General features: G+C 34.1%; 1 pseudogene across 1 annotated transcript in view; it reads right to left on the bottom strand.

Moving 5' to 3' along the window:
- Positions 1 to 27,275, bottom strand: part of LOC143223449 (tyrosine-protein phosphatase Lar-like) — a 170,238-nt pseudogene that overhangs the window by 33,726 nt on the left and 109,237 nt on the right. The window contains exons 5-10 of the transcript XR_013012919.1: positions 24,043 to 24,327; positions 9,838 to 10,020; positions 7,177 to 7,287; positions 4,311 to 4,583; positions 2,472 to 2,759; positions 1,018 to 1,038 (exon numbers count right to left, since the gene is read on the bottom strand). The product of XR_013012919.1 is annotated as a tyrosine-protein phosphatase Lar-like (transcript). The remainder of the gene's footprint in view (positions 1 to 1,017; positions 1,039 to 2,471; positions 2,760 to 4,310; positions 4,584 to 7,176; positions 7,288 to 9,837; positions 10,021 to 24,042; positions 24,328 to 27,275) is intronic.

Raw genomic sequence — 27,275 nt, 5'->3', positions numbered from 1 at the left:
TGAAATAGTAATAAAACTAGACCAGGATATAAATTAAAATATATAAGGCACATGCCCACATCCAAAACTAAAGCAAACAAGTACATTCTGATTAGAAGCTGCAGCATTTTATTAATGCCATACTGATAATGCTATAGTAAAATACACTAAGCACATCTAAAGGTTCTTAAATATACTTTTATAAATGTGTACTGTGATTTTATTTATTTATTTGGTTTTCTTAAATCATTAATAGGATTAGGCTAATCAGCTTAATACTGGTCTACCATCACAACAATCACAGTGTGATTGCTTATAAACCTATTTACATGTGAAATCTTTCATTTATTAAATAAGTCTATAAATTATATATGTGTAAATACATTGGTACAAAGGTGTTATCATAAGATGCAGATGTATTTGTACAGGACACCTGTGAGTATAACTTTTATTCAACTTGTTTTAAACATGAGAAACATTCCAATTATTTCTTTCAATAATGGACGGTAAATAACTAACAATTCAGCTAAACACTAACAGCTTTTACACACTATTTTAAATTATCATCCATTCATCAAGTACGTGATAAAAACATTCAAAAACCACACAAAAACATTTAATGTACAGTTTTCCTTATTGTTCAACATTATCTATTAGGAATTCCAAAATGGTTATTTATAAAAAGGTTTATTAAATTTTCAGTGGATGCTAACACAGTAAACCTGCTCATAAACTAATAGCACAAATGATCTTAACTGTAAAATTTGTTGTTTCTTTCAATGTTCTGTCATACCTGAAATGCTGATTGAAGTTCATGCATTATTAGGACATTTATCACATACCACCAAACAAAATGCCAGCTGTTAAAAAACGTATAATAAAAAGAATGACATGTACGTAGCTTTCACAAAGAATATTCTTGAAGATACTTTCTAACAGTAAGAATAAAATAAAGAAACACAAGAAAATAAACTAAGAAACAGAAGTGCTAGAATTATAGGAAAGAGACTGACACTGAAAGAAAAGGTGGAAACTTACTGCTTGCTCCTGATGGTTCCACTATGGGGCAAACAAACAGAGAAAACAGTGTAATGGTAGTGCTAAGAAACGCAGGTGAATTAAACATCTCTGTCTTATAGATTTCCTCACTAGCGAATGTGCTAAATTAGTTAATATTTCCACTGTCCAAAGTGAAAGAATGTTCACGATATGAGGACCTCTTTAGAGATGATATGTGTAACAAATTTTTGTACCACTTAGAATATTATAGAAGTAAATATAAACATTTTTGTAGTTTAGATTTGTATTTCAGAACTGTTGAAGAAAAGTTACACTGAACGTGAATTAGGCTACCTAACTAAACTACACAAAATCCCGTGCTGCACTCTTCCAATTACATTTCAAAACACATTAATTATAATCCAATAAGCTTAATTATATAAATATTAATAATTAATTACAGGAACTATTCATTTTAAACGAAAACGTTTTAATCTTTCTTATTTCTGTAAAAAAAAATCACTATACTTGTAAAGTTACTGTCAGATGGCGCTAATTTTCAAACCACTAACTGAAGTTTTCAATGCATTCATAACCACAATTTGTTACGTAGATAAACTGAAAACTAAATTAAATATTTCAAATTACATTAACAAATGTGCAAGGCATATGAAAGTTCTAAAAGGAAAAATATTATTGTAATCACGGACTAATAATTCCCAGCTCGGAAGGAATGAAATAATGTCATTCAAAAACCCACATCAACAGAATAAACTAGTTAATTTTATATAAAGTAATGTAGTTAAATTTCATAATGTGTTGGTCGAGTAATTTCAAACTGTTTTTAAGTTAGTAAATGTTACTCAGTTATTTACTCAAAAGGAGGTGATAATGTGTAGAACGCAGCTGCAAGAATTTATTAAAATTTATAAGAAATTACATTATATAAAAAGTGAAGGAAGAATCTAAAATAATTACGAGCTGCGATATACGAAATTCAGGCAAAATTACCTACATTGCCTGAAATGTTTGAAAACAAAATCAAAAAACGAAATCAGTTCTAGTCGATGGTTGTAACAAATAATTGACTTTAGAAAAAAGCTTAAACAAATAAGAGTAAATAACTGTTACTTGTTTTAATCTACATGTTATAGAAAACAAGACAAATAAATTAAATAAAACACTAATTCTGTAAAAACCAGAGTATATAAGAGTTAATTGTATTAACATTACCTTTTTTTCCTTTTAAAAACTTAGACGTTTAATAAAGTACTAGAACAAGATAAAATTTTCACATTAGCCAAAAATCCAAGAACAATTGCAATACAAAATAAATAGGAACCTAAAACTATTCAAGTAAAAAAGGAAGATGAAATTATTTTGAACTTTGTACACAGAGTTCTAAACTGAGAAAAACATCGATAGATGGCAGCAGTATATTTGCGCCTGTTTGAAACATTTTTTTTCGGGTGAAAACATTTGTATCGACTTACTTGTTTCACCTGTAGTGATGACAGCTGGTGTACTAGGTGAGCCACGACCAATGGCATTAACAGCAATAACATGAAATTCGTACTCGGTGTAAGGAACGAGGTCCGACACTGTGTAAAACGTTGTGACAATTCCACTTATCTCACTGTATTCCTGGTTTGCCTGCTTAGGTTTATATTGAATCACGTAATACTTTATGTTTTCAGCTCCTATATCGTATGACCACGAAAGCCTAATAGATCTGGCTGTTACGTCCGATATCCTCAAGTCTTTTGGCGGACGAGGAAGTGCTGTAACATTTGGCAAGTCTCAGGTTTACCTTGTGGAGATCTCAAACCTTAAATAACTATTATGTAATAATAAAAGGGAGTGTCTATGTGTATGAACATCACGGCTGCAAGAGGAAAGAGCCTCAAATTTTACACTCACACCAAGTGACCTTTGAGAATGTGCACCTGGGTATTATTACTTATCTACGTGCGTGCGCATCCTTTTAATGAGGCAAGCTACCGAAAACCGCACAGAAAAGAAGTGATACCTTACATAAGAAAATCACAGACAGACACTCTCTTTTATTATAGACATAAATAGTATAACATGTAGTTTATCAGTTAAATTTACTTCTAATATACTTAAAGGTCAGTGTGTTTCGGCAACAAAAGTATAACCTAATACTGTCAGTTGTATTGCAAGTATAAAATGAAATGCATAACAAGAAAACTGGGAAAAATATTTGATTATTTCTTACATTAGAGTATCCCCGTTGATTAAAGATATTTATTTTTTTTATTAAAAACATTGGTGATATAACAGAAAATGCTATAATTTATAAACGATTTAAACTAAAAATTGGATCGATATTTTTCCTTTCCTGATAAATGTAATGCCCTTGGCTCTCGACAATATGTCTTTACTCTAGGTTTGTTTATTAATTTATTTAAATCATACAAACATTCACTACACTTACAAGGTTTAACGGCACCTTGCGTCCCCGTCATTAAAATCGTAATGTATATTAAAATTGAAACAGAAAGGCTGCGTTTATTTGCATAACTCAGACGAAGCTTCGAGTTAAAGGCAATGTCCACTTGCGAGATGCTAAAATAGGTTCAGAATACTATCACTGCACTGATACAGTTATCTAGAATGTATTAACCTAATGGCCCGTGTGAAGCAGGATACTTTCGATAGTGTAATAATGATAATAATAATGTAACTTGTAATAGGAAATCTAGAATTTAAATTTAATTAATGTTCACAAAGTTTCTGAAATTACAAATTATGGTTTTCATAATCAGTTGTGTTCTCAACTCTTTTCACTGTTACGTTTATTTTCAGACACATGATAAAAATAAAACAAAAAAGGCTTGTTTTGATATGTCATTACTTTCTGGAAACTGGCAAACTTTGGGAAGTTTGAAAATGAATGCCTTTTTTCATGATGGTATAAAATTCAAAACTGATATCACTTTTCAAAACTGCGTGTTTCATATATGACCTCATAGCAGTGAAATAATTAATAAATTTTACTTGAAAGGGCTAAGCTAATTTAAATCAAGTTTTTCACAGCTGACTGACTCTTTACTAGGTCACAATTGCCAGATAACTTACCCTAAAGGATTAGTTTGTTTTGAATTTCGCGTAAAGATGGCCGTGTTAGGCCTACCCTTAAGCTAAACTCTGGGTAAGGATGGGCTTAGCATAAAATTGGTTTTTAGGAAATAAGTGATTGTAGCTGATTACAGACGTTAAAGAAAAAAAGATTTTTTATCCAAGAAGGAAACCGATATATTAAACATTATATTACAAACATATGAGCTGAATCAAATATTTCGCCTTACCCTGTACCAGAACTGCTGTGACTGTTTCAATGTTACCCAACTTAGAAGCTGCAACACAGGTGTAGTTAGCAGATTCACGTATGTTTTCTAGGTGCAACACGTTCTTCCCCACAGGGAGAGAGTTGTCAGGTGTCAAATCAAAAGAACCCTTCCTCCACTTGACATACGGCATGGGAGAGCCTACGGCCACACAGGTTAGGTTCAGGCTCGACCCTGGCATTACTTCGTAGGCAGGTTCTGGGGGTATGGAAAAGTAAGGGGGAACACGACGCACTGAAAATAACATATTAGTTACTTGGCTATAAATATACATATTACCTGTACAATAACTACCAATCATGCGTTTATAACCAAATTTGGTAAATTCAGATAAAATGTTCTAAAGACTGTATACTGTTATCTTGAACACTAAAATAACAAATATCTCGCATCTAGTGAAAGGTCGTCAAATAATTTTCTTGTTACACATGGTAAGAATGTGGTTATCTATCTTCAATTTCTTGTCCTTCAATCATATGGTTTCGTGTGGTTCAGCCTCTTGAAAGAGTATGTTACCCATTCATCAACCCCATGGTTACCTTTCTCACAGCCTGTTGATAAAACTACGTATATCTGTCTCTTAGCCCCTTGGTAGCACGTATGGTTACTTTTCTTCCAATGCTTTCATCAGAAAACAGTTACGTTTCCTTCAGTTCCTTGGTAACAGTATGGTGATTTACCTTTCACCATCATGGTAACAAGAATTATTACATATACTCTCATACCTTCGTAGGAAATATGACTACCTATGCTCTAACACCTCGGTAACGGGTATGATTACCTATGCTCTAACACCTCGGTAACGGGTATGATTACCTATGCTCTAACACCTCGGTAATGAGTATGATTACCTATGCTCTAACACCTTGGTAAAAACAATGACTACCTATGCTCTAACACCTTGGTAAAAAAGAATGACTACCTATGCTCTAACACCTTTGTAAGGAGTATGATTACCTATGCTCTAACACCTTGGTAAGGAGTATGATTACCTATTCTCTAACATAATTACTTATTCTCTACGCTACTGGTCTCTATCTTCCAAACTCTTGATAATATGTGGTAGATGACTGTTTTTCAAACTCTTGATAACTGTATCGCTGCATGCTTCAATACCTTACAAACCTTTAGCGAAGACTAGTACATACAAGGCGCTTGGAAAACAGAAAAACGATCTACGATAATGCGTGTATAAGTGTTTATACATATTATTAATATCACAAATCTGAAGAAAGTAACTTAGATAATCTTTTATGTTCTTCACATCTGCTGATAAGACAAAAAAATATGTGTAAGGTACCACTCTCTTACCATTCAAACAAGGAGAAGAAGGGATGGGTAAGGGTATTTATTGCATGTAGTCCTTGGTCATCATTGTTTACTGTGTTATCACCAATCGCGTCATTACAGTTCCGACCGTCTGTACATTTGTGTTTTCATTACAGAGTTTTACGTTCGACTACAACTTTTACTGACTAAACTAATCACCTCTTCTGGTTTTTATAAACAACAAACTTTTATCATTGTATTATAAGATAACGACTGAACAAGTCTACACTTTGAATCAGTGCACGCCAGTTTTGAATTACAAGAAGTTCATACACAATATTACCGAAAAGCAGAGGAAATACTTCTAAGTTGCGTCTTATTTTAATTTAATTACAATGTTGATTATGTTTAGTCTAGACTAACAGCTGAATTGCCTTCTCAAGGAAAGCCGTCATTGATCCAGCCAGGTTAACAAGAAATTCCCACCAGAATAACGTGCCAAGACCATCTCTTGCTATTTCAATTAACGAATGAAACAAGTACAATAGTGTACTTTTTATTATTATTATTTATCCAAAGAACGGTACATAATCTACGTATTACTTCACCAATAAATAATATTTCGTGGTTGATAATGGGTTCAACTAGGGTTACTATGGTAACAGTTAATGCAAAGCTATGAACAATGCTAATTTGTTTTTCTACTTGTTCTACACTATCAACAGTAAAACATTCATCAAAAAAGCTGCTTAACCAATATTCGATGTGCAACAATTTCTGTTTATGAAATGAAGGGAACAATAACTGAATTCCAGTTCCCATAGAAACAAAATGTAACAAATAAATGTCATTCCGTCGAGCCTATTGGTAATTTACTGAAATGAAGACGTTTCCTATTATGGATGTATATATGGGATATAAGGAGGTATATAATACTTTGACACGTCACAAAGAACCTCCTTCATCTTCTATCGTATACAAGTCTAAAGAGGGCGCTTTTATATATCTGCTACAACAAACGAAGGTGATACGAAGACTTAAACGTTTGTAAGAATTATTTTAGTACTTTTGTTTTATATAATTTTCAGCTGGAAATGTACGAGATACGTCAATTAGAACAGACAAATAGTTCTTGATTTGTCTGAGAAATATATCGTTTTTTCAAAGGAAAGTAAAAATTTGTATAATTCTTGTATTATAATTTGAATGAAAGTATAATTCATATGCGAACTTCGCTGTTCTATGAAAATAATGTGACGGTTTTGTGACTTAATGTGTTCCTTCTATATAAACTAGATGTTGTTCGCTCTTGTAAAACCAGTTTCTATCTAAGTATCCTGGAACGAACGATAGGGCCAACAAGTTTCTTAATCCATAGGGAAATTGCAACTTTAATTTGCGATGAAATTACATTAACTAGTCGGTATTTCTAGGAATTTGAACAAATGTGCTTACGTAAATGCTATTAATGCGAAACTGGTTAAACCTTCTCATATCAAAAACTTTAGTTGGTTGGATGGTTGTGGGAAAAATCAAATGAGAATTATACTTAAGTTACCTTTAACGTAGAGCGACGCCAGGTTAGAAAATCCAGAACCAATCGAGTTCTCTGCTACACATTGGTACGTTCCTTGGTCATCTTCCTTTGCTTCGCTTATCTGTAGATAGGCTGAAAATGTGATTTAACATATTAACAGCAACGAAAGGAAAAACAAGTTATCAATAATACCATTGTTTACAACGTTTGTGTAAACTGACACCAGGTGGTATAAAAGTATATATATATATTTGTTTTGTTTTTGAATTTCGCGCAAAGCTACACGAGGGCTATCTGCGCTAGCCGTCCCTAATTTAGCAGTGTAAGACTAGAGGGAAGACAGTTAGTCATCACCACCCACCGCCAACTCTTGGGCTACTCTTTTACCAACGAATAGAGGGATTGACGGTCACATTATAACGTCACCACGGCTGAAGGGGCAAGCATGTTTGGTGCGACGGGGATTCGAATCCTCGAACCTGAGATTACGAGTCGAACGCCTTAACCCACCTGGCCATGTATATATATATATATACATATTCCATATACGACCAGAATGGTTAATTAACATTTCTTCTAGTATATCTAGCTAAATATTACATCCGGGTAAAAAGGAATGCATTCTGAAGACTGTACATCAGAGTAAAATCTAATATACGTAAGAGAGTTACTACGTTAGCAACATTTTTGCTGTCGTATATCGGAATTCTTGGGCTTCTTCAAAGCACTAACGTTCCTGAACCACTGAAGTATGTTCACAAATAAATCATGAATTGTTCACCTTGGAAACCACAGATCAAGAGAACGTTTCAACTATTTCTGTAAAGGTACAGAGAGAATGTAGGCTGTATGTCTGGTTGTATAAACAAATCAACATTCCATCCAGTCATTCGAGCGAAAGAGACGGGAGATAAATATGGCTGAAACAGAACATCCTCTGACGAACCGTTAGGGTAATTAACAACCTAACGACGAGGATTCAGAACACGTCACGAGCTACACACACAGTGACAGGTCACAGTGTAGCTCCACTAGTGACTGAAGTTGAGGTAATAATCACAACAATACGAATTAAAAACAGAAAAACCTTCCAGTGATTATTGTCAAAGAAACAACAAATATGCTTTAATGAGAAAACCATTATACGAGGTATTTTTTACAGTATAAGGTGAAAAGTAATAATTATGTTTGAAACTAATAAACATTACAGTGGTATTTGAGTTATAATTATATTATTTTTACTGTCCACATGGTAAAACTTTTAACATTATAAGCAATTGCATACTTTTCTCATCATGTTTCCGTACTATGTGTATATATATAAAATTAATTATATGCATTTAAAAATAATGTTCATCCACAAACAGTTCGGTAGTCCAGCTTTAACGACTGTTTAACATTCAGCTTGTTAACAGGGTTATCAGAGCTGCAACTCTACTGATTTCATTTGTTTTGAATTTCGAGCGAAGCTACACGAGGGCCACCTATGTTAGCTGTCCTTAATTATTAGTGACAGATCACAGAAAAGGCAGTTAGTCAACACCACCCACTGTGTACTCTTGGGCTACTCTTTTACCAATGCACAGTGGGACTGACCGTAAATATTATAATGCGTTCAGGCTGTGGGGGATTCGAACCTGTCATCTGCAGGTTGCGAGTCGAGATTTAGGAACGTTTACAGATTAATCACCTACACAATTACTATCTTTCGAACAAGGAAGTTATCATATACCCGAAGTTTGTTTACGAAAATATATTATTGAATTAAATCAGATATTGAAATCACCACAATACAAAACAGATTACAAAATTCTGTAGATGCCTCAAAAAACGTTATCACACGAAACAGAGGTTTGTTGCAGAGTGTATAATAGCACAATCTGCAACAAGGGCTGTGATTTGGTTAACATTTAGGGTAATAGTTGAAGACGCTGTTTCCAGTTGTTCTTGACGGTGACAATGCAGTACAGTTGATACGCTAGTTACAGGGTATGTCACCCTGAAGTTATTGTTAAAAAGTTGTCACTAAAACGTCTTATAGGGTTTAGAAATCTCAACCTGAACGGTACATTATGTGTACATAAGCTTACTGGCCAGGTCAAAAGTTCCATTAGGTTCAGGTACAGTCGTACCTAATTTTGATCCACTGACCAGAGGAAAGAGTGCAAATTAGAGGTATCCGCCGCCACGAGAACTCCGTTCGGGTCTATTCTTTCAAACAATGACACTGATTGCTACTCCTATAACGCGCTCACAATGAAAAAACTGCGAAATGCGTTCAACAGGAGCATGCCTCGGGCCTTGGACCTTTCAGTCCACAGCAAAACCCATAGTATCGAACAATGAGATTGGCTGTTACGTAAGTAATGCGCTTACAACTGAAAACCCGAAATGGTTTAAGCATCAGCATGTCTCGAGTCTCGGACCCTTCGATCTACAGCACGACACACTTACTGCTGGGTCACAAACTGATCTCATCACGTTATCGATAAGAAGGTAATTATCTTAAACTGTAGTCAACAGCAGCAAATATTGCGATATTAAAAAGTTACCATTAAAAAATAAAATTACTTACTATAATACTGCCAGAACGATGGTTAACAATGAGTCGGCCATAATAACAGGAATCATATCCTTTAACCAGTGCAAAACAGGAATTATATTACCTACTTTAATACTTACTACCTTGAATGATGTTTAACCGTGGGTCATCTAGGTTTACAGGAACCATGTTCTTTAACCAGTAGATAGTAGGGGTTGGGTTACCCTCAGCCTGACAGTATAAGAGGGTTGTTCGACCTTTTTCTACTCCTTGCATGGTGGGGTGCATAGTGAACTGCGGGAACCCTAGTGGTATAGCGTCTTCTGTGGAGAAGAAAAAACAAAAAAACGTTTTGGTTACGAAACTATCAAAACATGAGAGAAAGCTGAATCTTCCTCTTCTGAACCATTCCTTTGAGGACAGGATTAAGAACAAAACTCCAATGAAAGAGTGAAAACTAAGTGTAAACATTATGGTTAACTTTAACTAGCACAATATGAGATTAACAATAATAAAGATACTTATTAACGTTTCTCGCAGTACGAAGGACTGCTGAAGAAAATATTTTTCTAGTTACGCACAAAGCTACACAATGGGCTATCTGGGCTCTGCCCTGTTTTGACAACAATGACTTTCTTGGGGAAAGGGACAAGCCTTTTAAACACAGAGAAGGATAACCCATCACTTCCTTGGTAAAAATTAAGTTCTAAAGACAGGTTTATAAACAGTTGTTAAAAACTGAGAAAACATCTCTTGTTATTTATAAACACTTACTGAAAACTAAAGCATTTACCATACTTACTAGCAAATAGTTAAAGTGAGTGATCGCATATTATAATTCAAAAAACAAACTAAATGCACCTAAATAATAGTAAAAAATAAATGGGAAGTTATGAACCATTACATTTCCACAGGTTATTTAATGTAGTAGTGGTCCTATGGAAAGTCACAAAGATAAATAACATAAGTTAATTAATGTATCTAATTACTATGAGCTGCTTATTTTAAGTCATATAGGTATAAAATAGGTTATTTAACTTAACAATAATTAGGGAGTGATGATTTCAACAAGTCACGTAAGTTCAACATAGGTTATTTAACGTTTCTCTGACTTGTGTGTGATGACCCTACTAAGACGTAAGCATAACACAGGTCGTTACTTTCCAAATGGAAGAGCTGAAGACGACGATAATACAGCAAAAGTAAATATCAGTTTCCTCTCGCATTCACTCGCTCCTTATACGTATTTTGTTATTTAAAAGATGATTAGAAATACGGAAAAAAATGTTGATTTTGTTATCGCTTGGAAAAATTATTTTAATTCGAAGCGGAGAGTACAACGTAAACTTTGGGACGTTAGGGTATTTCGTTATTTAAAGTTTGGAAAACACACACGTAAGTCATTTGGCGTACCTGTAATTAGGGTGTGATGACTATAACAAGTCACATAGGTAGGTATAACACAAGTTAATTAACGTACCTGTAATTCGGATGTTATGATCCTAACAAGTCACATAAAGTATAACATAGGTTAATTAACGTACCTGTAATTAGGGTGTTATGACCCTAAAAAGTCACATAGGTATAAGCTATTTAACGTATCTATAATTGCTGTAAATTATACCCAGCAAGTTACAGATATAACACAGGTCTTAAACGTACTTGTAATTAGGGTGTGATGATTGTAACTAGTTACATAGGTATAACATAGATCTTTTACGTTTCTTCAGTCTGGTTGTGAAAATCTAAGGTTGTTACTAAATTTCATACAAGTTATTGATTATTCGATATCTGAATAGCGAGATTTCAACCTGCCATTAAATTTGGAAGACCATAATTCAATTAGAAGACAGCTAAACACACAAGAAACATGGGATTCACTCATGAAACGTACAATATATCAAACAGTTTGAAAGAAGAGATTTTATAAAACGAAACAAAGGACTCACTCATGAAACGTACAATATCTTATAAATAGAATAAAAGAAGATAGTTTAAAAAAAACAAGAAACAAAGGACTTGCTCATTAAATGTACAATATCTCATAAATAGTTTGAAATAATACAGTTTAGAAAACAAGAAATAAAGGATTCACTCATGAAAGGTTCAAACTCTTATAAACAGTTTGAAGTCTATTTTAACATAAGATATGGAAGTAAGGTTAACATATATGAGGTGTTTGTGCAAAGTTAAAGAGCACGAACAAGCCAAGGAACGAACGAAATGTGGGCTCTGTTGTCTACGGAACGTTTTAATGTAGATTCCACTTAGTCGCTATCACTTCGTGCAACTCTGATTTTGAAAATTTTAGCCTTTCTTACATTTAAATAGATAAATATGGACAATTTATAATAAAGTGCAGGACTATGGTCCACTAACAAGGTAATATAATAGTAACACAGAAAAAATAATTGATACAGTTCTGACACGTTCGTTAGTGATAGTTGATGGACTGCAATCTTCAAGTCTTGACAATAAGTTTTATATTGAATTAAAGTGAGAACTTTGCTTGGACCACTCAAGGACATTCACTTTTTCTTTTGAAACCACTCCATTATGGCTTTGTCCTTGTGCTTCGGGTCATTGTCCTGCTGAAGTGTGAATTTTCGACCCAATTTTAAATTCTTGGCTGACTCAAGCAGGTTTTCCTCTAGGATTCACCTGTACTTTGCACCATCCATCTTCCCCCTCTGTCCCAACAAGTTTCCCAGTCTCTGTTAATGAGAAGCATCCCACAACATGATGCTGCCACTACCATGCTTGACAGTTGGAATGGCTTTGACTGAGTGATGTGCTGTGTTTACGCCACACATAACGCTTTGAATTTAGACCAACAAAAACTCAATTTTTGTTTTGTCTGATCACAAAACCTTTTGCCACGTGTCTGCATTATCATTTACATGCGTTGTTGCAAATTCCATACAAGATTTCAGATGATTCTTTTTCAGTAATGGCTTCTTTCTTGCCGATATACTGTCAATGTATGAGCAGTAATTCCCATCTCAGACATGGAATTTTGCAAATCTTTCAAAATCACTGTTAGCTTCACTGTGGTATCCCTAATCAGTTTCCTACTTGCCTGGTTGTTTAGGTTGAAAAAGTCTGGGTAGTGACTGGATGATGTGTTCCACCTTCTACATCTTAATAATGCACTTCTATTGTACTCAAAGGAATAATGAGTGAGTTTGAAATTTTCTTGTTTGGAAAGCTCCTTGATCTTCATGGTTGGCTTGTCGTATCACAATGTGAGTTGAAGCTTGAACAGATGCATTTACTCTAAAGTTGTTTCAAATCACTTTGGTTGCACATAGACAGAGATCATTACACTAATTTTGTGACCTTTCAAATTAATATTTTGTATCTGAAGTGATTTAGGGTAGCCATAACAAATGGGTCGAATATTTACACAGTTAAGAATATTCTAATTTTCTTTAAATGTCTAACTTACTTATATAATATCAGCGTTTTTTAGCTTTTTCAGTTAGGAGTAGATTGTGTAGATTCTAAAAAATGTCCCGAATGAAAGTTTCGTGATTAGACAACAACACAATTTGGAAACTACAGGGAGTGAATACTTTTGCAAACCGCTGTATCTCCTCTCTCTTCAAACGAATTTAGAAGAAAAAAATTCACATACAATGTCTTAACAGCTAAACAGTTGTCCTGGTTAATAAACTATACGATTACCAAAGGCTAATAATTAATCAGTAACTATCTTTTGCATTTATAAATTTATATTAATTACTAACTGACTTACATTTTAAGTGTTGGCTACTTAATCTGGTCTTCTGAGAAGTCCTGAGAAGCAGTAAGGCCAAAACTTATCCAACAGGTAACACAGACAAGTAAATTATCAATCTCTTTAATAAACATAAGAAAGTAACAACTAACATTATACCCCCACCCCACCTTATATATGGTTTATCTAAACTTAAGGAACAATTCCACCACACAGTTAACTTCAAAGCTTCATCACATAATCCCTTAGCTAGATATATGGTAGATATACTATTGTTAACAAGGAAAACATCTTCGCACGCTAAGAACTGAACACATCTTGGAAAGATCATGAAAACAGGCACAATACTTTGTTTCCCAAAGCATACTAATAAGCTTTGACATATCCGAACCTTCGTCAACGTACCAGTACCCTTTCAAAACAATTTCTCTACGCACCATGATCTGGCTTAGATATGTTGACCATGTATTGATAACACGAACATAGACACTAAAGACTATATCTCGTGATACAATTCACGATAGAAATAAATAAAAAAACACATGATAAAATCACATTATTTTGTGTGATAATTCGTGAGGTATAACTCACACTTCAGGAGTTTACAGAAACACACAGATACGAGTAAAGATAAGTCAAGCCACCACAACAATGTAAAGTCTAGTATTAAGAATAAACAATACAAAAAAGCAAAAAGAAAGAAGAAAACCCACATAACAACCTTCTATCAATGTTTTAGCTTAAATGTGTTTCATTAGTTAAAAAGATAACTTGTGGAAAACAATACATTTGGAAAGTAGGTTTTATAACTGAATGTGAGAATGCATTATTTTCAGCAGTACTGATAACACTATGTAACACAGATTTTGTTTCTGGATAGTATGTGTTATTTCTTAATTGCTTGTGTTGTAAAAGTATAGAAAATGGTAATTATTCCCTTCAAACTTTGCTTTTATGACCTGGATAATGAAATTTAGAAATTAGCCTATTCTTTATGTAAAAACGGGGAAATGTGCACATTTTCATTTACATAAGGTCTGAATAAAACAACATATGAATCAAGATTTAAATGTATTTATACTAAAGTTATATAAAAATGAACAAAAATGTTTAGAATGTTTTAAATGTTTAGAGTAGTTTTTCGAGATTGATTTGCCACTGTAATGTAAATCACTTTCACGTATCAGCTCCGAATATAGTCTCCCATTATGCTTTCGTTATACGCTCCCAGATCACAAAAGCAAAATTTGAAGAGAAAATTAGGTCTTTTCCATTTACTTTAGGTATAAGCAATTGGGAAATAACACTTTCTGCCCAGGAACAAGAAAAAGTAAACATTTTGTTACGTGGTGTTATTTATAAGATAATCGGGTAGGTTTCACACAATAACAGGAGTTTCGAAAGAAAATGTACGCCGGAACAAAACTAAATTTTCTAACTTTAACTGAGTTTGAAAAAGTCTGAAACTGGACAAAATGTACATCAGAATAAAATTCTTTATTGAGTGAAAAAAAAGAAACGTGTATTTACGTAACATAGTGGTATGTCTGCGGACTCATACCAATAAAAACTGAATTTCGATACCCGTGGTAGGGAGAACACAGATAGCCCATTGTATAGCTTTGTGCTTAATTACAAACAAACAAACAATTTATGAAGGGCGACATCTTTACTGAAAAAAAAAGTTCTTTGTATCTGTCACAAGTAACTTAAAAATATGTTCCAGACCGAGAACATACAGCAATATATACACAAAACAATAACACTATTCTTCTCAGAATGCATGCACTACACATGGTCATTTCCATCAGAAAATAAAGATTAAATTCTCGAATGGCCGTCAATGGAAAGGATCACTGATAGAATGTGCACATAAAACTTTTTTCCACAAAGAGGCACATGTGATACCTTAGGTGAATGACCCAAAACAACAGGTAACTAAGGCGAAACGAACTTAGCTACTTTCTTGATCGGTGATGTATATAGTTACACATATAGCACCTTAATTTCCTGCTGTCTTCAGTAAAGTCCTGAATAGGTTAACAACCGAATGCATGAGAAAAATTACTTAGTAACTGGGATAAAGTTATAAAAATGGCTTGGTTAGATAATCAGAAACCCTACTAACCATAACGTGATTGACATCACATCGCTACTGCCTTACTGGAAAGCCGAACATTACATCCCCCTATCTTTATCATTCACAAGGAGTTGCAAGAATTTTGTTTAATCCACATTTCATATTTAGATAACTGTACCACTAAGAAATAATAATTTTAATCTTAACAGCAATGAGAACTATTTGTATTTAAGCCAAAGCTTCCAAGGCTATTTTGCTAACAGCACTACATCGGAACTACCGACCAGAGAGGAAAGCCAGTCAGTCAGTAGAACTCCACCACTTACTTTACAGGATTGACTTCCACGGCTTAAAGTGCGAAAATATTTTGTGGTATTGCATGGATTCGAACCGGCTCGGCCCGGCATGGCTAGGTGGGTTAAAGCGTTCGACTCGTAATCCTAGGGTCGCGGGTTCGAATCCTCGTCGCACTAAACATGCTCGCCCTTTCAGCCGTGGAGGCGTTATAATGTACAGTCAATCCCACTATCTGTTGGTAATAGAGTAGCACAAGGGTTGGCAATTGGTGGTGATGACTAGCTGCCTTCCCTATAGTCTAACACTGCAAAATTAGGGAAGGGCTAGCTCAGATAGCCCTCGTGTAGCTTTGCGCGAAATTCAAAATCAAAACAAACATCGAACCGGCTCGCCAGCCTTCACAATCCGGAGTATTAGGACAGAGCGAACCTCACACCCGCGATGAGAAACTTTGTGATAAAAAACATAATAATTAAAATGTACGTGTTATCAAACCCTATCTTTACTCATACAGGTAAGTGTGCACTGATATCGAAGTGTTTCTCTGAGTGTATTAACTTTTGTTAACTTTAACTCCGTGTAAACTGATACAGGTAAGTGTGCACTGACATCGAGATGTTGCTTTGAGTGTATTAAATTTTGTTACCTTTAAATCCGCGTAACTGATACAGGTAAGTGTTCATTGATATCGAAGTGTTTCTCTGAGTGTATTAACTTTTGTTAACTTTAAAGTCGGTGTTAATATTTATAAGTAGTACGAGCTAATAAGTTTTATTGTAATGGTTATTTGAGTGGGAGAGGGTTGTTGTTTTTTTGTAACCACGGGCCTAACTATGACAATAACGGACGTTGGTCTGGGTTGGCTATGATTTTGTTTGTTTGTTTGTTTTGGAATTTCGCACAAAGCTACTCGAGGGCTATCTGTGCTAGCCGTCCCTAATTTAGCAGTGTAAGACTAGAGGGAAGGCAGCTTGCTAGTCATCACCACCCACTGCCAACTCTTGGGCTACTCTTTTACCAACCGGGTTGGCTATGAGGCACGATGCTTATGTTCATTAAATGTTTATGGTAAAGAAATAACGGTGACAGTGCCGCTAACTGCTAATTTAAACCTTATAAATTTCAAAGTGTTTTTTTTTTGCTTTAGTATAAGATAGTCAGAAATAACCCACATATGTAGAGAGAAAAAAAAACTTGTATGAATTCTTATTAAAAAAAAGTAAAACTGTTCTTCCTTTAAGTGAAGAACACTTCTTTCTACTTTGAACTGTTCTGTTGTTTAGCTCCAGAATTTTACTGTGTGAATATTTTTCTTTGGAAAGAACTGTTAACTAACGTCTAGCAATAAGTCCATTGTGACGTCATTCGTCTGTCGAATTACCGAAAAATCACCGTGACAAATCTAAATAGGTGTTAAATATGTCACCCGCTGCACTATTGCACTATGGCTTGTACTTCCCACAACGCACAACTGGATTTACATATGTAAATCATTCTTATAAAGGACATTTAACTTTCTGTATACATCTTAACGGGAAACACGGAAACTGACATACGTTTCAGGCTCCCGAAAATACAAAAGAAAAAGTGGGATATTTGTAGAAACTATCTGATATCTAATTTGAAGATTTATATGGAGAAATAATTGACACATTACGTTATGAACAATAAAAGAATAAATTATTTTCAAGTTTTTAACATCTTTTATGAAATAAAAACGGAAAGTTTTGAATCCGAAAACATGTAAGTTAACCACGTAAAAAATGACTTATTACAAAAGTAAAATAAGCTTGATGTATTATTACACCAATACGGTAATACAAAACTGTCTAGATTCTTTGTTAAATGACAGGTTTTTGATATGCATGGTGAACTTAAACTTTCCAATCAAGCTAGCATCAGTAGCGAACAAGTGAGTTTGACGGTGATGTTCAGCACGCCTTGTCAAATTACTACTCTTACGAATGAATAATTCACAGTTTCTCCTTGCTTTCAAGTGTCCGAATATTAACGCATCCATGCATTTTGTTTGTTTCATATGCAGTGTGTGCATACCTGAAACCACTTGGGACCTCAGCTGACTCGCACGCAAGCTCACTGGACTACATACCAAGTTTTTTTTTTTTTTTTGTTAATGTCTGTCTGCATTATAACACTTTCAGTGTGATAAATGTAATAAAAATATAACAAAGAACATCGAAATTTATTTAGCGGGGACCATAATCAAAATGACGGAAATAGATGGATGGATGGATTGGTAGTTAACGGAATACATAAGCTTCCAGTGTTTAGATATGCTAACAATCCCATAACGTTGTTCTTTACACAAGACATGTTCGTTGAATACACTCACACGGTGACAATCTTTTAAAATATTCACCCAAGAAAATAACAAACTTTCCGTAACGTGTTAAGCATAATAAGAACCACGTTGGAAGTTTGGTACGTAAAAGGTATATTTACATTAAATACACAGAGTTAAACAGATAAAAATTATCAGGAAATTACGACATCCTTATTAAACTCTGATGTGCATAAAGTATACATATAGCACTACACTAAGGGCTACTGAAATGTTCTTATTTATAATACTTTAATAAAGAAGTTAGATGCAAGTGTTTCGTTTCGGAATTTTGGAGTAAGGAAACCCAAATTACATCTAAACAGAGCTAACCCTAAGAAGGTAGCTACTTAACAGCAGCCACCGCCAGTTCTAGAGGTACTCTTATCGGATCAGACAATGAAATTTATCTCTTGTAGCACACCTCGCCTCAAGTCGCGAATTTCGGAGTGTTGACAGCAGGATAGATTTCAAGTCATGTTCAACAGCAACAAAACGTCAATTCATCCTATCTCATGGCTTTACTACTTAAATACTTATTACCGTTTTAAGGAGAGGGAAATAGAGTTATATATATTACTAGGCTGACAGGTAACGTTATTTTGACACAAATCTCTAACATGTCGCCATAGTTAACTACGGCGAAGTGTGATTCAAGAAAGGTTTCTGAAGCTGACGTGCAAAACACAAGTTTATTCAGTTTGAACTGCGTGTTTTTTTCCACACATAAAACATCCAAACGTTTACAAATTGTGTGATTTTAACATAGTCGACGTTTCTAACATGACAGTGTTAACATTGGAAAGGAAACGAAATTTTCCGTGGAACCAGACTAACCAGTTCTCAACACTGCACGCACCATATAATGTACTTATGAGGATTATCATCGCGAAACTTTACTAAAATGACCAGCCTTTCACGAGTTCCGAACTTTAAACCCAAGCACGCTGCAGGTTCATCTCGTGCAAGAACACCCGCAGAGAAACGTTTGTTAGTTCGTTCTCTTCCCAGCTGGCCACTTACTGGTGAAAGCTCGTGTAGCATCATGCCTGGGCTTTTTCAAGGTTATCCTCAATCGGTAAATAGCAAATATACCAGTTCGTGAGCATGCGCGACGAAAAGAACGTAAATGCCACTACGTCATAATTTTGAAGAAGGATACACTCGGCCACCTTTAACATTGTTTTATTTTACATTAAATTACAGTCATTAAAAAACACACCAAAAAACTGTGCGAGCATGCGTACTTGAGAGGGCTGTATGAACGCAAAGTTTTACTTTTTTAAATAAGAATTCATACAAGATTTTTTTTTCTCTCTACATATGTCGGTTATTTTTTACTATCTCATATTAAAGTAAAAAAAAACTTTGAAATTATAAAGATTAAATTATTTCTTTACCTTAAGTATTAAATACTTAGCCAGTCACTTTACAAAAACTGTAAAATGAGTAGCAGGAAAAATGTGTGTTTGTGATGTTAATGAAATAAACATTACTTGTTATTAACACAATTCATCCATTTTGTGTGAAGTGACGATTACCGTTGTACCAAGATTTAATATACAATCACGAACGGCTCGTGGGTTGTTTGTTTGTTTTAAATTTTAGACAAAGCTACACGAAGGATAACTGCGCTAGCCGTCCCTAATTTAGCAGTGTAAGACTAGAGGGAAGGCAGCTAGTCATTACTACCCACCGCCAACTCTTTTACCAACGAATGGTAGGACTGACAGTCACATTAAAACACCCCCACGACTGAAAGGGCGAGCATGTTTGGTGTGACTGGGATTCGAACCTACGACCCTCAGATTACGAGTCGAGTGCCCCACTCCCTATTTTAATGTTATATAATGACGAAACAAATGTTATACAAAACAGTACTATTTTCATTTGTATGACACATTCCTTATGAAAGCAAAATAAGTTGTACTAAATCTTTGAGTCCACAGTCATAATCAAATAAAATAACCATGTGTAAAAAACACGATTAAAGACCTAAATGTCTGTAAAATACACAATGAACAGTGCTAAACTATTATTTTATAAAACATAATCGACAGAACTAGCTGTAAAGAAACATAAGAACTAAATGCACCTTTATTTATAATTTATAAAGAATGCATAACTTACTAGTGCGTGTGTAACCACTGAAAAATAAGTTAAATCACATCTTGTTTTTGGTTTATTTTGAATTTTGCGCTAGCCGTCCCTAATTTAGCAATGTAAAACTAGAGGGAAAGCAGCTAGTCATCATCACCCACCGTCAACAGCTGGGCTATATTTTACCAACGAATAGAGGTATTGAACGTGTATAATAAAGCCTTCACGGCCAAAAGGGAGAGCATGTTTGGTGTGACGGGAATTCGAAATCGCGGCTCTCAGATTACGAGTCGAGCACCCTAACCATCTAGCCTACCTAGTGTATATATTGAGTTTCAAGCATCTAATAAGAGTTCAATTAGTTTATCGTCAACTGTGTAAATCAGGGGTGGCCAAACCAAGGCTCTTTGACACATAACGTGCGGCTCGCGGAAATATGTTGGATGAGCTCCTTTTTGTATCACAATTAATAAAAAAGGTAAATAAAAAAATCAAGCTTTATAATTATTTACCAGGTATAAAATGATAGTCCAGTGGATTAAAACGTAAATTTAATGTTCATGAGTAAATATATTTAAGAATTTAAATCCTAATTTTAATGCTAGATTTGAGTCATGGATTAAAGAAATTTCGGATCAACAGGTATTACAGAGGAATTGTGTAGAATCAGTAATCATACAAGCCGGTGCTGACAATGCTAGTTTCAGTGGCCGTGGCTTGCGATCGTGTGATTGTGGCGTGTGTGGCTGTGTTGCGGGCAGTGAATTTAGCAGAGTGTTAGTGTGATACTGTGCGCTGTAGAGTTTGGTTGCGTTGCGCGTGATGGAGCTTGTTGTTTATTTTCACTTTAATTTTAGAAGTGTCTGTGAAAATTTTGTGAAGGAATATTACAGCCGGAATTTCAATGACTCACAAGATCTATACTAGCAATAAATAACCTGATAACTGTACCAATGTCTGTTTGTGTCAGAAAAATATTATGGTAAAACTAAAATTTTGTAAGGTGGTATCTGATCAAAATATCTTTAATTTATTAAGACAAATAGATATCATTAAAAATATCCGTTTTTACCTCTTTAATTTTTGTTTTTGGCAGTCTCATTTAATGTTAATCAAATACAAATTTGCATATTTTTCTCAGATGTTTCCGTAGTTTATTACCATATTAAATACGCCCAATGTAGTTAAAACAATAATCAACCAGAATTTTGAAAACATTTGGTGTATATATGTGTGTACTTTGTGATTATTGAAATTAATACAAATTAACAATTTAAAAAACTACACACGTGAATAAATATTATTACGTACGCGTATTTCTTAATACAGTAAAAACCAGTCTATGGCAGAATCGCACGGGACCGAGTAATATTTCCGGTTTAGACACAGTGAACCTGCACTTCCTGAACTATATATAATTTTTAGCGGAACGTTACACTTGCTTGACTCAAGGGAAGTAAGACGTTTGTGAATAAAGTTATTATACCGTTTATGCTATAGTTATTAGAATAAGAACAAAAAATAGACATTCAACATATACATGAGTACATAAAATCTTAATCAGATTTATTTGAAGAAAGTGTCCAATTTCAACTGTTCTGGTTTTTTAATGGGCTTTTTCATGCGGTTAAAAGAGAACGTCAATTCTACGGCCTTTTCATGAAGTTCATTTTTCCCCTTCGTATTTGCATGCAGTTTGATAGCGTTAATATAACTTAACACTTGTGATGAAGTAGAAATTTCTATTTCCTCACTGTATTTTCCATTTTGTTCATCTTCTGAATCTCTCACACTGTTACCATCTTGCGATTCTATTATAGATTTTAAATCAATTTCATCAGTTTCTGTTAAAACATTCTTGCTAACGTTCACAAAACTTTCCGCGTTCACAGAATCATCTGCATCAATCTTTTCAATCAGAATCTGGATTTCATTACAATCGTCATAAGAAACAACTTCTCCACAATCTCCGCCATTATCAAGAATAAATCCACAGTTGCGAAAGCATTTTGTTATGCATTCATCTTTTACGCATTTGACTGAATGACTTAAAAATGCAATTATATCTAACACATCAATTTTCATGGTCATTTAAGATGCTCTCTTTGCAATTGTTTGCAATAATATGCTGAAGCATCAATTTTCTGTATTTCAGTTTTATACACTGTATAATTCCATTATCTAGTGGCTCTAGAACTGATGTTGTACATGGAGGTAAAAAAGAATAAACAAACATTTGAAAGTTGAACTTTTGGGTGACAAGTTGAATTATTTAGGAAAAGTACAATATTCCTATTGTCTTATTCCATTCTTTTGTTTAATTTGTTTTAAAATTCCTCGAATATAGCACTTGTCATCCACGTTTTATTATTCGCTTTCCATTCCACAGGAAGTTGATTCTTCATTAAATTTTTGAAACAGCGCGGATATTCACTTTTACCTATTATCCATGGTTTCTCTAGTTTTCCATTATCAAATGTGACCAAAGGTACAGTCAATCGTTCTTTCGAATAGCGACCTCTGGAACATTTCTCTCCTTTAATCTGCAACGTTTTATTTGGAAGAGCTCTGAGAAAGAAAGCTGTTTCGTCTGCATTTGCAATATCCTTCGGATTGTAATGACGAGTAATTTGACCCTAACCCTAACCCTAAATTCATTAAAATATTACATACATATTTAATAGTTTTTTTTTAATGAGGGTATTCAGTAGACTATTTTTTAAATGAGGGTATTAAGTACATTTTTCCTAAATTTTAAAATTAGGGAAGATAGGAATTTATTTTTTACTGAGAATTATTTAAAAAGTAGAATTTTGCATTTAAAAGATAAATATATTTCTACAAATTATGATCCTAATTTAACTGCAAAAATAATGATGGCAGAAAAAAGAACAGAATATATTTAACCAATACTTGCTGTAACAAAATATCCGAGAATTTATTAATATTTAAACAAATTATTAATTAAATAAGAAATTAATATTTAATCAAAAACATTTTTCCACCTTTCTCAGGTTCTAATCCTACTTGTTGATAAATGAGGTAGGTGAAAGATAGTTTGCCGTCCACGTTATGCAGGTTCCGCCATACAGAGGGCCTTTTGTAATATTTGTTCATGTCTTGCGCTTCTCAAACATTTGAAGTTTATCGTATGTGGCTCTTACGTATAAATTGAGTTTCAAGTATCTAATAGCAGTTCAATCAATACATCATCTACTGTATCAGCTTATAAAACGTAAAGACATTCTAATATAAACTAAAACAGGATAACACAACAGGTACTGATTACGATGGCGTCAATGAAACATTAAACCTAGTGTTTGTTATTGTTTTTTTAACAATGCCCCTTTCCAAATGTTTCAACCTTACTTTTATACTATTGTATTTTTGAACCCAGACGTTCTGATGAAATATAATATTTAGGGAAAAATCTCGTCGACAGCGCAAACAGAAAAAGTATGGTTGGTATGCTACAATAATGATGGAGATCCTTAGTGGGCCAGTAACGAACAATGTTATTTACATAAATACTAGTCTCACTGTGACGTAATTTCACACCTAATAAAATTTACTAGCAAGTTATACTTTGAGACATTTTGAAACGTTCACAAATCACAACCATTTTTCAAGTTTGTAAGTGTCCTTAAGAAACAGAATTTTTTAACGATTGGATGAATAATTCATTACCTTTAGCTCATACTACAAAGTACGAAGATAATACAATATTATTCAATATCCAAACTGGAGCTTTAAATATTACAAACTCCAAAAAAAATATAGCAACTTACCAGGAAGAACCTTCAGTTCCGCTGCTGCCTTGGCTGGCTCTCCTACGCCGTTTTCCGCTACGCATTCGTAAACAGATTTGTCTCTCTCGGGACGTACAGGTTCTATCCGGAGTACGGAACCATTGGGCATTTCTTGAACGGTATAGCGTTGAGTAGTGATCCGTCGGTTATCTTTCCGCCACTCAATCATGGGCTTAGGGTTCCCAAAAGCTGTACAGACGAAACTAGCGACGCTACCACTGACCACTGTCTGGTCTCTAGGGGCTATTACAATTCGGGGAGGATCTGTAAATGGAAAAAAATAAATAAATCAGAAAAAAAAATTGTGTCTCTTTGTTAGTGTTTTTCTCTAAAAGGATGATTGATGGATCACTAAGTTGACCTTCTTCAGAAGAGCTTCTTGTTCTTGTTTACAGAAGCCATTTATTAATAAATTGCTACATAGATGTTGGTTGGTGTATTAACACTTACGGATAGTTAACACTCAGAGAAAATCTAGCATGTTAACACTTACTTATAGATAAACACCCACAAGAAGGCTGGTGTGCTAACGTTTACCGAAAGTTAACATCCACAAGGAATCTGGTGTGTTAACACCAACTGATAACTAAACACCTACAGGAAGAATGACGTTCTTTTACAAAGTATATTTTCAGTTATCCACACTTGTGTGTGTCTTTATCGAACTGCGTCACCTACACTAAATCGGAGGGTATGAAGTGTAGATGTCACTGACGCACACGTAGAATAAACCTCCGTTTCACCACATTCAGTTCTGCATAATACCACATATTAGATAGGAATGTGTCATTGTCCTCTTTTCTCTTTAAAAACCCACACTCTAGTGTAGTAAGAATGCAGATTTCTGGAATTATAAAATAACCATACTTTCTATTATACAGGGAAGCTATGCCACTCTCTAAACGTCGTTATCCAAAACAATATTGTTGCGTAGTTGTTACATTTTCGGAAGATAATACATCACACGGTAAAACGTTCCTACCTCATTGAGCAACCGTTTGTAATATGAGAAGAACAAAATACTTTGCCGAACTTCGGAATCAATTGGATGAAAGCACACAGATATAATACAAGGTAACACAGCGTTTCCAGTTGTTTCAACCCATACATGGTCGGCAAATATTGTAGGGTTTTTGTTAGTGACAAATTTCTCGACTTGGAACGGATCGTGAACACTAAAATGCAAATATAACGAAAACCAATGCGATTACGTATTAAGATTCTGATACAGTGATTCGTGTTGTTGAAATCCCACGGACCAGTAAAATGGTTGCGACGACATGCGCTGGCCCGCAGACTGGTGGTTGAAAACCATTGGATTAGACCTGTCGTACATGTTATATATACTTTATAACAACGATGGTTTTATCACTTAACTTACTAAAATATTTTATGCTAAAAACAAACGTATATTGTAACACAATGCTGCTGTACCAATTAAACTAAAGAAATACGAAACACAATCTACCTATAACACTCAATTATATGTTACAGCACGATGTGGTCGAGTGTCCTTTCTTGGGAGTGCGTAAATAACTAAACTTATTTTTGAAAGTGGCAAAAGTATTAAACAACAAACTAACATATGAACCATTACTGAGTGAAACAAAGTTACACAAGTTATAATTGAAGTAATAAGAAAGTAAAATTTAATTTAAATAATTATAATGAATTATTTTTATTTTAATCAATGACACAGTTTAACGACATCGTTACGTATTCCTATTCTGACGAAGACGAAAAAATCAAACCTTCGGTAAAAAAAAAAGTTTAAATTTAAGCAGTAAGTTTATAAATAATAAACACTTTTCGTGAGAAATCTTGTAAATAAGTAACTACAGCATGCCATGTTGGGTGTCTATATGAACACCTGTCTCATTCAATCGACACACGCTGCTAGAAACCTTGCCCTATCTCAAATTTTATTTAAACAAAAAGATAGAAACTTGAAATAACTTATTGGTAAACCAATGACAACAATGTCTAGAGTCTGGAAGCAATGAAATATAAAGAATCCGCATTCTAATGAATGTTCGAAAGAATCGTGCCTTTTCCTCTTTATTTAGGTATTACTGTGTCTAGAACAGCAAATAATAGAGTAATGTTGGAGCAGTTTTATTGGAGAAAGCAACAGAAAGTCGAGCAAGACATCTATGCAATTTAATAAATAACATGAAAATAACACGTACGTTTGACTGAAACCGTTTTTTTTATCACATTTCTCTTAAGTTCCCTATTAGTGATTTCAGTCACAAATGTTCAAACACAGCGTTTCAGGCCTATATTTATTCTGTCACACGTCGATGTCCTTTAAACAACTTTTCATCTAACATCAGAACGCATCAGCTAGACTGATTTGAAATTTGTAGAGTGGAATGCGATTTAAAAACAAAAGAATCTCCAGTCAAATATAATTTCTTATAAAACTGTTAGGCCTATTAATTTCTCTTGCTTCGCCATTTTTGGTGTCTTATAGTATAAAATTGAGTTCTTTGATATTATACACAAGTAATACTGATGGAGACATTTGGTTGATATAGGTGTCGTTTTAAAATAAATTAAACGGTAAGAAAAAAATATAAACTATTCGTATGTTAATACATAATTTTTGTTAGCACGTTACATGAAAAATGTATAAATATTAAACAATATTACATATACATACTTCTCAAAACTAACCCTTGTTTCTTTTTTTTTTCATATTTTAACAGGTTTCTGTAGCCCCTATTGTGACTTTAATTCGGCAAATATTATGGACTTGCAAAGCTAGAATTCTAGGATCCCTCCTAACATGCAGATAGTCTAATGCGCAGCCCTGCACTAAAACAGATAATATAAGCCAATTTTCCTAATGCATGTCCATCTTAGGACATGAGCTATCACACTGAAAACTATTTCTAAGCAGGGACATATGTCAAACAAAATATAGAATTGAAATGTGAACATTCATGAGCTGATATCTATAATTAACTAATCAAAACAGAATTTGATACACAGAAACAACTTAGTATCTGCGATCAAAAGGTAGTTACATCTGAAATGTTTCCAGTGGGTAAGCAGTAAGTTTACGAACTTAGAACGCTAAAGTCTGGAGTTCGATTCCATCATGGATATATCCAAATACGTAGCTTTGTGTTGAAACAGACAAAAAATTTATGTGGATGAAAATTGAAAAAAAAAAGAAACACACAACAAGAAAATAAAAAATTATA

Source organism: Tachypleus tridentatus, chromosome 8, assembly GCF_004210375.1.
Source record: "Tachypleus tridentatus isolate NWPU-2018 chromosome 8, ASM421037v1, whole genome shotgun sequence".
Lineage (NCBI taxonomy): Eukaryota > Metazoa > Arthropoda > Merostomata > Xiphosura > Limulidae > Tachypleus > Tachypleus tridentatus.
This window is presented reverse-complemented; position numbering and strand designations above follow the sequence as displayed.